At 51.2% G+C, this 13,066-nt stretch overlaps 1 long non-coding RNA gene across 1 annotated transcript; it reads right to left on the bottom strand.

Moving 5' to 3' along the window:
- Positions 1-442: 442 nt before the first annotated feature.
- Positions 443-3,170, bottom strand: LOC121059390. The gene is made up of 4 exons (XR_005814554.1): positions 3,118-3,170; positions 2,452-2,552; positions 1,487-1,663; positions 443-588 (listed from the first exon to the last, which is right to left on the bottom strand). It is a non-coding gene; the product is annotated as an uncharacterized LOC121059390 (long non-coding RNA).
- Positions 3,171-13,066: the final 9,896 nt, after the last annotated feature.

Below are 13,066 nucleotides of genomic sequence, written 5' to 3' on the forward strand. Positions count from 1 at the left end.
CGCTGTCACAAATTGCTCCAGACCCCCCTCTGACCCCGATGATGTTCCACCCTGTGGGTCTGCATTGCCTAATTTGACACTGCCCCATTAACAGGCAGGCTCCTGTTCCCTGCCTATTACCTTCTCGTTGGGTTTGCATAACCCTAACTCACGTCATGGCAGCTCCTGGCCACCAAAATCAGGCTATTCTGTATCAGTAACGGGAAACTCTCTGCACCACCCCTGACCTGAGCACACATCTGCTCTCACTGCCGCTTCCTCCCTGGGGAGAGCGAAGCCTCACCCTGACACCCATGAAGGAGGGCACTGAAGCAACCATCTTCAACCCTTATTTAATTCCCACAATTGCCTTCTCCATGAAGGGGCCACTGCCTGCCTATTTTGTATCATGTAAAGGCTGAGGAATCAGTAGCAAAGGGAGGAGGAGCTGTGCTCACTCCCCTTGTCTCTACCGCCGGACCTGTGCAAGGGTGTGGACATGGCTGTCTCGTGTTTAGTACATTTTGGGACCTCTGGCAGGCAAAGGAGAGGGAGATTTATTTTTTTCAGAAAATCAGGGACAAAAGGAGATGGATGGCAAATAAAAATCTGTAATGGAGAAGAGAGGGTAGTAATTCAGTTGGTGCCCCTGCAAACTACGGAAGGAGAGATGGAGGAGCAAAGGGGAAAGTCTGAAACTGGGACCTTTGCTAGAGCCTTTCTTCTCCTCGTACATGGTCAAGGCAGCAAGGAAGAAGGTGAGGAGATGGCTCTGATGCCCTGGCTGTAACTGACCTCACTGGAGCCGTGGTGGAGAGAAGGCTCCCTCCTGCGACAAGGTGCAGGACACAAGCATAAGGCAACATCCATCTGAGGTGATGTTCCTGCCATACAGAGAGTTGTTAGGCCAAGCACGACATTATTGCGTTGTCTCAAAACTTGACCCAAGGCAAGGTTATAAACAGGGAAACTGAGGCACGGAGCATGCAAGGAAGCTGAGCTGCAAAATCAGCCCTCCAGCGCTTTGCAGGGAGCAAGGGAGGTGCAGGTGTGTCCAACACAGCAAACTGGGGGAGCAGCTCTGCCCACTGCGGCCACTGCTCTGCCAGCACTATCAGGCAGCTCCCAGCAAGCTGAGACAAGGCAGCAAAGACTTCCTGAAAACTCCCAATGCTGCAGAAGTGACAAAAAGCTCCATCTGGCCAGGGGAAAAACAAGATGACTGGCTGCAGCAAAGCAGCAGCAAAATCTGCCCTCAGGCTCCAGACCCCAATGCAAGCACTGGGTCAGACACCAATGGGTCGCTTCATGGGAGATCTGTACCTCCCAGGCTTGCCCTTTCCAGATCTGTTTGGATGTTCTTAAGCTTTGTTATTTTTCAGAGAAGGATTCATGCAGTGCTGACTGCTTCTGGTATTTTGCATGGCTCTATCCCTCCTTCACTAACTTTTTGAAGACAACCTCTCCACCCACTCAAAAGCTTCATTCATGCTTTTAGGCACTAAACCTGGCGTATCTTGATATGCTGCTCCTCACTCATCTTCTCCTGGTTTTAATTGCTGGTTCCAAATGAAGTTTCTGCAGCAGCTAAAGCCCGTAACTTCAGAAAGTGCTTGCTGGTGTCTCCAAAGCGGCAATTTTTGTTTGCTCTGTGGTTACTGGGTCTTGCTGGCTAATGACAGCTCTGAAAAGCGACCAAGGAAATTAAAGTTACTGTCAGTAAGCTTAAATTTAACTCACAGGCGAATTCGCACTCCTCCTGGAGGAACTTTAGAGGGCCCTAAAACGAGAAAGATCAAAATCCCTTGCACTCAGAACGAAATCCAACAGCGCCCCTGTCTGGGGGATGGAAATACAGCAGCTTCGTCCCGGAGGTTTCATTTCCACAGTTCTGCCTCCTCATGGTTAAAGCTACCCATTTCAATGCACACAGCAGGTGTGACATGGGGCTGAGGATATTCTCAGCCATGAAAACCCACCCCACTTTCAGCAGGGTGCATGAATGAACCCCTCAGCTCTAACAGACTTGGGCTGCTGGGGGTGAGCAGGGATGCGCTAGCAGCTGTTCCCTATTCTGGAACTCAAGTCTTTACATAGTCCCCTAAAAACTGCTCACCCTCATGATGAAAAGCCAGGTTATCGCATAAGCAGTGTTTTGTCAACTATGAAATGGTGACAAGCTGCCAAGGTCTGCATTGGCCTGAATGCTGCAGGCACCGGAAGGATCCCATCTCCCCTCTCTTGGCCCCCTCCACTTGCTCACCTGCTCCAAAACCACTCACTGGTCTGCCAGCTCACAGATCACACAGGCTCAGCAGAGGGCTCTCACACTCTAAAACCTGGTTTCAGCAAAGCTCCCCACCGTGGCAGATCAGCAGTGCCCTGTCACATCCCCCTCCATAAGCCCCCTCCACCACTTTGTGCAACCATGCAGCAGTGACGGGAGGAGAGCTGACAGCAAAGTGACAGCACCTTTGCTTATATTCATCCATTCTCTCCTTTTTCTCCTCCAGACTGAGTTTAGAAAGCTGCCATGGATCATCCCTAGGTGCAAACTTACCTCAATCCAGCTCCTGGAAATTAAGGCACAAATGCCCTCTGCGGAAAGGAAAGGACTCAGCACCACGACACACTCCCTGGGCAGGACATTACACTATGGGAACACTTGGATGCTGATATGCTCATCAGCCCAACGGCCTTTACACCACACAGCCTTCCCCAGAAGAAATGTTAGAAATGGACATCTGATGGATCCTTGGGGGCTACTTTCTCATTGCTGCCCCAAAGGGTCCTCCCCAGCCCCCTCCAGCCCTCCTCCCACATCCACCAGCTCTCACTGGCACCCTGTCACTCTGACAACGTATGCCCTGAAACGAGTCTGTGAAATGGGATGGTGTAAAGCAGAACACAGCAAAGAACCCCACCTCCCACCCCATCCCTGCCATTTACCCAGCCTCTGCCCCCTCCCTGGATGCTGCAGGGGAGGACAACACAGACAAAGCTGCCAGAATCCTGTCACACATCCCCAGCATTGCTGTCTGGGAAACACAGCTCCACGCCCTTAAACATTCACTCTAGGCTTTGTTGCTGTCTGATGCAGCCTCAGCTTCCCTCTAAGCTCTTCCTAGCCCTGCTCACCTGCTTTAACCCCAGAGCAGGCCTAGGCTATGCCCCACTGGGACCAGTAGTCCCATGGGTGCCCCCAAACTGGCTTCTCTCTGGCCAAGGCCCTTTTCTAACCTCAGGCAGGTGGAGCTGCTCACCAGATTATTGGCCTCACTCCTCTGGTGCCCAAACAGCCCACAGCTTTGGAAGGCTACATCTCCTTTTGTGATGCTAATTTGCAGGTTTTCCTGTTGATTGGGAGCAGATGTACTAGCTGGGCTGAAAATCTGGGTGAAAATCTAGAAACTGAGCAGGGAATAGGAAGGAAAAGGCCATTGATGGTGAGGAACACCTATGACATTGGGCACCCCATTAGAACCAAGCTCCACCACTGGCTGCATCCTCCTCCTTCCTTATGCCCCTACTAAGAGGGTGAAAAGGAGTAGTGAAGATACCAGACCATCACTGGAAGGTGATGGACTGTAATCTGAGGGTTACTACATCTTTCCAGGCTCACAGATCTCATGCAGGGTTAAATTCATGCTGAGCCAGCCAGGGCTCTGCAGTTCAGCAATGCCAGCAGTGCATGTCCCTGGAGCTGTGACATGGGAAGGGTCTGCAGGCACTGTCCCCATTCCTACGTTCTTCTGTGGGCAGTCAGTGTTGGTCACTGCTGACAATAGGATCCTGGGAGAGATGAGCCTCTCTCTGCGCCCATAAAACTGCATATGTGCTACAACCTCCTGAACAAATCCCAGCTGGCTGCAGGTCCCAACTCCCAGCGGGACACAGCTCTGCTGCTGTGCACTGGGAGCCTGAGGAGGGGCTGAAACTGGAGTAGCCAGAGCATGGATTTTGGAGGTTTCATTGGGGGAACCCCTTGAAATCCCACATCAAGACGGGGTGCCTCCAGTTTGGACATGTGGGGAGGGATGGCCCTCGGTCCTTGCTGCAAGGAGAAGGGCAAAATCAGAAATACCCTTTGGTGGCCAGCAATGACCTTGCTCTGGAAGCAAGGAAATTATTATGGGTCTTTCCCAAGGAAGGGATGGCCCTTAAATACAAGGCTGGGCAAACCCTCAATGTAGCCTAAATTTCTCCCCTGCTCAGAGAAGCTCCTTGCACCTCATTTCCCCACCCGTTAAATAGGAACGATCTGTCTCTCAACCCATGGGAATGATCCTGCCCTCACTGGGATATCTTCATGGGATTAATTAAGCAAAATCAATTTAGTATTCTTTTGATTATGGCTGAATAACAACTTAGGGAAGCCCTGGTGCTGGTACATAGCCACTCATCCACAAATGGTGAAATGCATACTTTCCTACCTGCAAAACCCTGAGGTTTTGTCTGTTTGCAAACTGATAGCACTGAGCCTCTGGCTGGGCACGCAATGCTGCTGCTCCATCAGAGCACCTGGGCTTCAGGGCATCCAAGAGTCCCCTTTAACTTTGCCCTGGAGGGGAACACAAGGAAATACCGCCCCCCCCCCCCCCCCCCCCGAAAGGCTGAAAGCTCTTGTGTTCCATAAGTTGCAAAGCTTGAGCTTTGCATGGTGGCTCTGGCAGGCATGGGGAAACTGAGGAACAGAGGGATTGCTGCCAGCACAGATATTCAGTGGGGCCATGGGATCTGAGCCCTATGCCAAAAGTGTGCAAAACACATCAGGGAGTAGGAACACCCCCAACGGCAGCTACCTCTGCCAGAGCCAAGGAGACTAATTCCCAGTTGGGGTTGCACAGACCATCTTCACTGAGCTGGGCTGGCCCCCGTGCCTGGGATGGCTTAGGAGGGAATTTTTGAGGATGAATAATGGGAAAATGCCTTTTAGAGAAAAAGTCTCTGGGGGGTGCTCTCACACCCTGGCAGCCTGACTGGGGCTGAATCGGCACTGAATCGCCTTAGCTGCACACTCCCCCCATGCTGCTCCACCAAGGACCTGCAGCTTCCACAGGGAGGCAGAAGCTGTAAAACCCAATTTAAATTTTGCTCTCACTGGGGATGGAGAAGGCAACAGAGCTGCAAATCAAATGGTCCCATGGAGGCGGCTGGGAAGCACTCAGTGCCTCCCACTATAGACAGATAAAACGCAACAACCTGGAAAGCCAGAGAGGGCCAGATCCTCCCACAATGTAATTCAGTGTAGCCAAGGGCCAGGGATGTCATGCCCACTGCAAACTGCTGTGGCCAGCGTGGCTCAGCTGCCAGGCATGTTCCTCCCTTGCTCACCCACCCCATGGGACAGGTATCAGTTTTGCAAAATACAATATTTTGCAAATACAGCTCCTTTCAGAGCAGGCAAGGGAGATAGGCATCAGCTCGCCTGCCCGCATCTGCAGCCCTGTATGGGCTATTGCCTTTTGGGAGACAACCAGGTCAAGCAGCTCTGGGTGTCGCAGGCAAGCAGGAGGCAATCCTGGCAGGGAGAAACTACCAGGGACAGACAGGCCAAAGGGGGTTTTCCATCCCACTTTTGCACTTGTGGTTTTGAACACTTATTTTTGCCTCAAGGGGATGACTGAAGTAATCCTCAGAGTCCCCAGTAGAAGTGTCTTGTAGAGGGTTGAGTTATGTTTTCTGTGAGCATCACTGGGGCCCCACCACACTGATAAGTTACTTGGTGTGAACAAGAATATGAAGGGATTTGCAATATGTTTCGCATTTGTTGGAAACTGCTCCTATGTGGGAAATCACTGCCTTTCAAGCCATGCAGGCTGTGCTACAGTTACCTGGTGCTAGGGATGCCCAAAGAAGTAGCAGCTCAGGGGGATGCAGAGCCTTATGAAATTGCCACCTTGCCCCACGAATAGGTCTGGGGACAGGCCTGGAGCCATGACTTGTACCCATACATGGGGTCGTGCAGGTGACACAGCATCCCGTGCTCTGACGTGCTCACGGGAGCACCCGAGCCTGGAGGCTTTCCCTGCTGCTGGTGCTGACTGGAGCTTCTGTGGCACCAGGCACATCCACAGGGTACCAGAGCATTGTGCTGATGCTCCAGGGCTATGCCACTCAGAAGGATGTCCAAGGAGGAGAAAAAAAAAACAAACTTGTATTGGTGCCAGGTCCCTCTCACCATGCTACATGCATGGACTCTGCCCCAGTAAGCCTGAGACCCTCCCCCCCCTCCCTGCTTTCTTCAGCACTTTGCTCAGCACATCCCCCACCAGAGGAATCCTCCATGCAAAATACAAATGCGTGGCCAAGATAAAAGCGAATCTGTGAATAATTCATGTTTCAATCTTTTTTACCACCGTCTGCTGTAAATATTTAAATAGCACCAAGATGTCTAGAGCTGAACTTCAGGAGGGTGAACCCAAGCCTGCAGCCTGCTGCCTGCAGGGCATCCACATGGTTTGCTGCTGGGAGGAGGCAAAGGGAGCTGGTGGGGACAGGATGGACCATTTCCTTGGTGGTGTGTGCACTAGGGCAGGGACAAGGGAGCCCCAGGGAAAAAATGGATGTATATCTTGGGAAGAAGCAAATATCCAAGCCTTGCTGCCCACCCACAAAAGGGCAGCTCAGAAAGGGTAAGATTTCCACCCCAGGAAATAGGTGCACATTTTGTTGGAAAGAGCAGCAAAATGACATGGTTCAGCTTTCAGTGCTCTCTTCTGCCTTCCCCTGGCTCAAAACCTTGGAATTTCACATAAGTTTATAATCACCACAAAACTGACCAGCAAATTTCCTCTGCTCTGGTGTGCAGCTCCCTGCATTCTACTCTTCATCTGGAAAACAAGAAAACAATGTCTGGCATTAAAATAACTCACAGCCCCATGCCATCTCCCAGCTCTTGGTGCAGCATCCGGCCTGGACATGAGGGATAGCTATTTTGGGACTTTTATGGTGTGGGCCAGTATGTCAGATTGGGAGCACTGCAGGAATCAGGGATGCTGTTTGGGGACAAACCCCATACTGATACCAGGTTTACTTTATTTTCACTCACAGCGTGCTGAACAGTGAGTCCTTGGGAAGCCGCTGCATGCCCAAGTGTCTCCTCCTGCTTCAGTATTTTGCAGTCCTTCTGTACGTGATGGCTCACAGCAATTATTGCCACGGTGTCTGTGGAGCTGCAGTGCTCCTGGGTCCTCAGCTGTCATGTCCCTTGCTGGCCCTCACATCCCCCAAAGGCTTGGCTTCAGGTCTCCTTCATGGATGCACTCAGCTGCTTGTGCCAAAGTGGAAACTCTGGGCATTTTCTTCCTGGAGATTTAAGTCATTTTCACCAGCACCGGGAGTATTGCAACTTTGCAAGTGCGGTTTTAAATGCACAAAGTGCCCTTTGTTATTGCACTTCTCCCTCCCTACACCAGCCTGCGTGTATGAGGATGGACACATGGTGCTGTTGGTGCTCCTCCTGGCAAGAAGCAGATCTGGTCACAAATCCCTATTATCTTTCTTTTAAGACAATTTCTGGGCTGGAAACAGCTTTTCTACCTCTGGATGCTCTTTGGGTGTTGGTTGTTTTTCCTCCCTAAAATTGGAATTTGAGACAACAAAAATTTTACAGTTTGAAAGTTTAAACAAGTGTCACTCCTAAGCCGAGTGCTTCTCTTCATTCTAGCCTTTTTCAAGCCTTTTCCCAACCAATTTAATATCTAAAACCAAGGAGAGTCGTTTTTTTTTTTTTTTTTTTTTTTTTTCTAGAAAAAGTGACATTTCATTTTGCAAATTCCCAATAGGATGCTTTGAAAACTTCAAATCTTTTTCATCGTCTACATTCCCAAGCCAAGATATTAATCAAAACAATATGTTTCCCACAACAGCAACAGAAAAAAGGCATTCAGTAAATGAGTCATCATGTTTCAGTGAAAAAAGCCATTTCCCCAGGCTCCCTGCTCAGGAATGGCTCTAATATCTGCACCAGTCCCTGCGGCCAAAGCACTTGTGGTGGGTCCTGGCCAGATGGCGGGGTTTTATGGGTGTATGTTGAGGTTATCTGGGCAGTGTTTCCCTCTTCCTCTGAGCTTGACATCCAAACCTGCAAGATTCTTGGCATTGCAGACTTTGTCTGTTTGGTTTATTCCATCTGTACCCACCAATTTTGGAGCCTGCAAGGGGCAAGAAAAGTATGCAGATGAACAGAGCACCAACCTTCAGGTCAGCTGAAGATGGGTGCCCAGCTCTCAGTTGCTTTCCCCACCTCTGGAAATGAAGTGGAAAGGTCCCCAGACCCTGTTGTCCGTAGTTTCCTGACCCCAGGGCTGATGGGGCACTCTGCTGGGCGTGGAATATTGGTCGCTGCACTAGAGGTGGAGCAGGATGGGGTGCATTGGGTGCTGTCACTGGAGGTAGTCCCAAGTGGTTTCAGAAAAAGAGAGAAAGGGGGGAAAAAAAGAGAGAGCAAGATTCAGTCCCCGCCTGATCAATTTGCTGCAGAAGGCCGCTGGTAGGCTGGCAGGTTCGCTCTGTACTGAGTGGTTTATAGATTTCCTCTAAATAGGAGGCTGCAGCTGCTGGTGCGCCACATCAAGGAGGGCATAAATGTGGTATGGGGGGACAGGGGACAGAGGCAGGGGCTGCCAGCTTGGCCCTTTCCCCACTTTTTCATGCAGCGAGCGTATTTAGCAGCAGGTGCGGGGTTAATGGGTGGTGTGAGGGGAAACCCCTGTTAACACCCCTTCCCACCCACAATAAAATCAGACTGTGCATAACCACGAAGAAGTGAACTGTTGCAGGGGGACAGGCTTTTGAAGTACCCACAGGACGCAAAGACCCTTTTTAGAAGGGTTTGTGCCAAAGGAACACGTCCGCAGCCCTGCAGGGAAGAGGCAGAGTATCCCCTTGCTGTGATGCACTGGGCCAGCCTGGCTCACGGGCATGATTCTGCTTTAATTAGCCCCCTTTGGACAAGTCCCAGCAGTGAGGACCCTGGTGGTAGGTCATCTATCCCAGGGGTCTGCATATGCCATGGATAAGCAGGGGAAAAAGCCAGCCTTATGTCCAAACCAAGTGGGAAAAAAAGGTGAAGAGGAGATTTTCCTGATGCTTAAACACTCCTGCTTCATCCCATGGGGAATTGCACACTGGTACTATCTAGAAGACTTAGGGGAAGTTTCCATTTAAGCCAACAAATGGTCAGGGGTGAGAGGCCTGGAGTCGGAGGGAAGTGACTAATCAATCCACTCATCATTTATTTATGAATACAGCAGTTGTGAGCGTGAGCTGAAATGCTGAAGACAGCAGCCAGATACAGTCAAGGCAGGAAGATTTTGGAGGAAAAATGGACAGTCAAGGCAATAGCTTTCAGGAGAAGGTCTTTTTTGGAGGGTCCGATCAATAGGAAGAAGGACCATATGAGACTTCTTGTCTCTCCTGAGGCCACTGAAGATCTCTGCTTCCTTCCCAATGCTTTTATAAAATAAGCTGGAAGTCACTAAAAAGGAGTGGCTTTGTTCCAGGGTGGAAACATCACCAGGACATGCTGAGAAGGATGTTTCTCACTCCAAGACACTTGGCTTTAGCCTGATCTGCCTGTGGATGCCTCATCAGCCCCCTTGCAGTGCCTTTTATTCCTCTGTTGAGCATGGAAATCCTTTTGTAGACAGAACTGGTGGAGAAGACACACCAGCTTGGTCTGGGAGTGTGTAGCCATGAGGTCATGCCCATGGAAATAGCTTTCACCCAATTATTAAGAGAGCAAGCAATACAGGATATCATTAGAAATAACATCTCATAGCATGAGGAGTCTGCATGGAAGCACATGCAAAGCATTCCCCTCCAGGCACTGTCTGGGCTCTCCCCTGGGACCCAAAGGAATGAGTCTCCAGCTCCTATGGGACTTGAGCACCTGCACCCTCACCATTACCCCCCACAGCAAAATTTCACCCTCAGTGAAGCCAGAAAATCAGGACCAGGATGAGAGCCAGGATCTCTAGGCATTTTAAGGTCCATTAACCGGCAACGTAAGGCTTGAGCCTCATAAGGCATAAAATTGGAGGAAGTCCAGGGCCATGTGCAGGGTCAGGGCACTGGAGCAGTGACAGAGGGGTGCCAGGGCTCTGGCAGTGCTGGGAGCCAGAGGCAGGCTGAGCTGCACAGCTGGGGCTGAATCAGCTCGGCAGCAAAGAAACAGGGTGCTGAGCTGCCATGAAGCCTTGTCAGCCCTCGCATGGCCATGGGACCTTGGTACAGCTCTGGCCTCCTCTCACATTGCCAGAAACCACTGCAACGAGCAGAGAGGGTGGCTCATATTTGGTGTGGGGAGAGATGGCGCCTACAGGAACCTTCAGCCCTGTCAGCTAATCTCCCATGGGGATTTGTGTCATGCATATGGACGTATCTCCAGGAGGACTTCATGGGGTCTTGTTGCCAACAGCACTGTCATGATCAGCAGAGGACCTCCTCCTTGTCATTCATCCAGCTTAATTTAGGCATCTGCCTGCAGGTCAGAAGAGGAATGTCTTAAAAAACCCATTTCTCTGCATTTGTGTTGAAAGTAGTCAGAGAAACAAGTTCAGATAGATGTAGATGGTGTGCATGATACCACTGAGCAGAGCCACATGAGAACCCTGCAGTCTTCTGCTGCCCCCCAAACCACTGTCCCTATGGCCACCACGGCGTCATGCAGCCATGCAAGCTATCTTGCCTTGCAAAGAGCCTTGGGGAACATCTGATCAAGGTGCAGGTGGGCATCATGCCACAGCAGCAGATGGTGGGGCACAAACAGCAAGGAAGGCACAACACGGTCATGGTGTACACCCAAGGCGTGCAGCCCAGATGAGAACATCTAGAGGGGTCTCCTCTTTGCAGGCATGAAAGGCACCAGCTGATGGAGTAGAGCTATGCCCTTATGGCTTCATTGCAAAACTAGAGGTCCAGTCCTGGAGCCAGTGATGGGGAGCAGTTGTAGTTGTACTGACCCTGCATCTCAGCACTGCCATGGTGCCTAGGCATGTATCAAAGCCATTCCATCCTGTGCAGTTCCTTGCAGACAGGTTTTACTAAGGGGCTTTCAGTCATTGGTGCCCTGTAAATCGGAGTGGCATCTCTTACACCATGAGCAGGCATCTCCATCCATCTGAGTTTGTTTCCCCGACTCCTTTCACCACGAATGCAGAAAAATGGGTTCTTTTAAGGCATGCCTCTTCTGGCCCCGAGGCACATGGCTAAATTAAGCTGGATGAATCATGCGGGGGAGTTTCTTTTTCTCTCCACTATCTGTAATGGGGCTCCTGATGCTGAGACTGAATTGAGATGTCCTCCTGGGGGTCCCACCATAAGCATGAGACAACTGCCCAGGAGAGCAGCCCAGTGGGTCAGGGGCTGTGGCTGGGGCTCCTGGCTCCTGAGTCCCAGCACAGTGACAAATCCCTGGCTCCTGGTCACAGGATCAGGGCCTCGGGTGGTTGCAGAGTGACAGGGTCATCTGTGCCTGAGGAAGCTGGGGAGCAGGACAAGGACGGGGATCGATAGTGCGGTCATGTTCCTGTACATCAGCAGCCACTTGGAATACATTTAATATGCTAAAACACATTCCCCCAATTTTCTATTTATGGCAAATGAATGTCTAATCCTTGAGCTGCGATGCTGCAGCTTTCTGCTGAGCTGGCAGTTCTGCTGATGCCGGTGGGGAGGAGAGGACAAGCCAGCAGGAGCTGCACCCATGCGGCAGAGCTGGAGCAAGCCCCCCGCAGCCCCCACAGAAACTTGGGGAGGAGCTGGGGAGCAAACCCTCTTCCTCCAGCAGGGCATTCCTGTGCCATCCTGTTCATCCTGCACAGCACCAGAGCAGTGCATGCGCTATTTTCAAACATGCCTTTGCTTCTCCTGGAGCTGTTAGGAGCTGTTTTCTACCTGTGACAGCTCTCACCTGCCACCATGGCCAACGTGGCACAGTCCTGCCTGGGACCAACTGGAGGGATGTCCCCAAACTCTTGGGACGTTTTCTACTGCAGCATCGTCACTGAGGCTGAACTAGGGCATGGAGGGGATGGGATCTGAAATCAGCGCTCCCTGGGATTTAATGGATGTATTTGCATGTGTTTGCACACAGGGGAGTGCATCCATGTGCATGTCCCACGATGGTGGAGCAGAGGCTGAAGGTTTACACCTGCCAATGAACACAGACATTTTCCAATGCTAAAAGAACCAAACAGCAAGGCAGCCCCAAAATCCCTACACCTCCCCAAGCTGTGGGAAGCCCCCGCCAAAGCCGAGCACCCCACACAGCCTGTGCAGCCAGCTGTGCCAGTGCTTTGCTCAACATCAATGTCGCGCTCCTCTGGGGTGCTGAATGCCTGTGGCACCCAGTGCCATTCATGAGGGCTCTAAGCATGCCCAGAAGGCCCCGAAAACAAGGCTCAGGCACCAGCTGCCTTTGGACTGGGATTTTTGTTCTTGCCAAAGCAGCTTACCTTATCATTTTCAGGGGCATTTGTACCACAGAGCTGTGCCAGGCAGCTCTGGCAGTGCCCTTTCTCTCTGTCCCTGTACGGGGTGTGCAGAGCAAACACCTCCAGGGCAGGAGACTGAAACCATGGGAGTGCATTTCCTTTGGGGTACCATGGCAAAGCTGGTGCTCATGTAAATGTGCAAGTGGGTAAAAACACTTGGGTTTCACATCAGTCTGTCCCATTTATTGCAGGTGGAATTGGACTGTTGGGGAGCTCACCAGGGCCATTATTTATTGAAAAGTGTGTCCTCCCCAGCTCCATCCAGGTCTGTCAGGAGCCACCCCGCCAAGGGCCATGCCACACAGAGAGGTTTCCAGAAGCTGAATAATAACTAAAATGCCATTAGGGTGGCTGGGAGCTGAGCAGAGGAGGCCCCTGCCCTGCAACCAGTAACACTGCGGTAAGAGCTTCTGCATGAGCCCTGCGCCTGTGTTCCTCTGCTGAAATAGCTGCAGACTTTCAAGACATCTGAATCTCTTCTTTCGTAAAGCACTTTAGAGCTACTAATGAAAAGCACTCTGTAAGAGCCACGTAATGTCATCTTCAGAATAAGAATAGTTGCTATCAATACTTGCCTCTTGCCAGTC

The sequence above is a fragment of the Cygnus olor genome, chromosome 24 (assembly GCF_009769625.2).
Source record: "Cygnus olor isolate bCygOlo1 chromosome 24, bCygOlo1.pri.v2, whole genome shotgun sequence".
Classification (NCBI taxonomy): Eukaryota; Metazoa; Chordata; class Aves; order Anseriformes; family Anatidae; genus Cygnus; species Cygnus olor.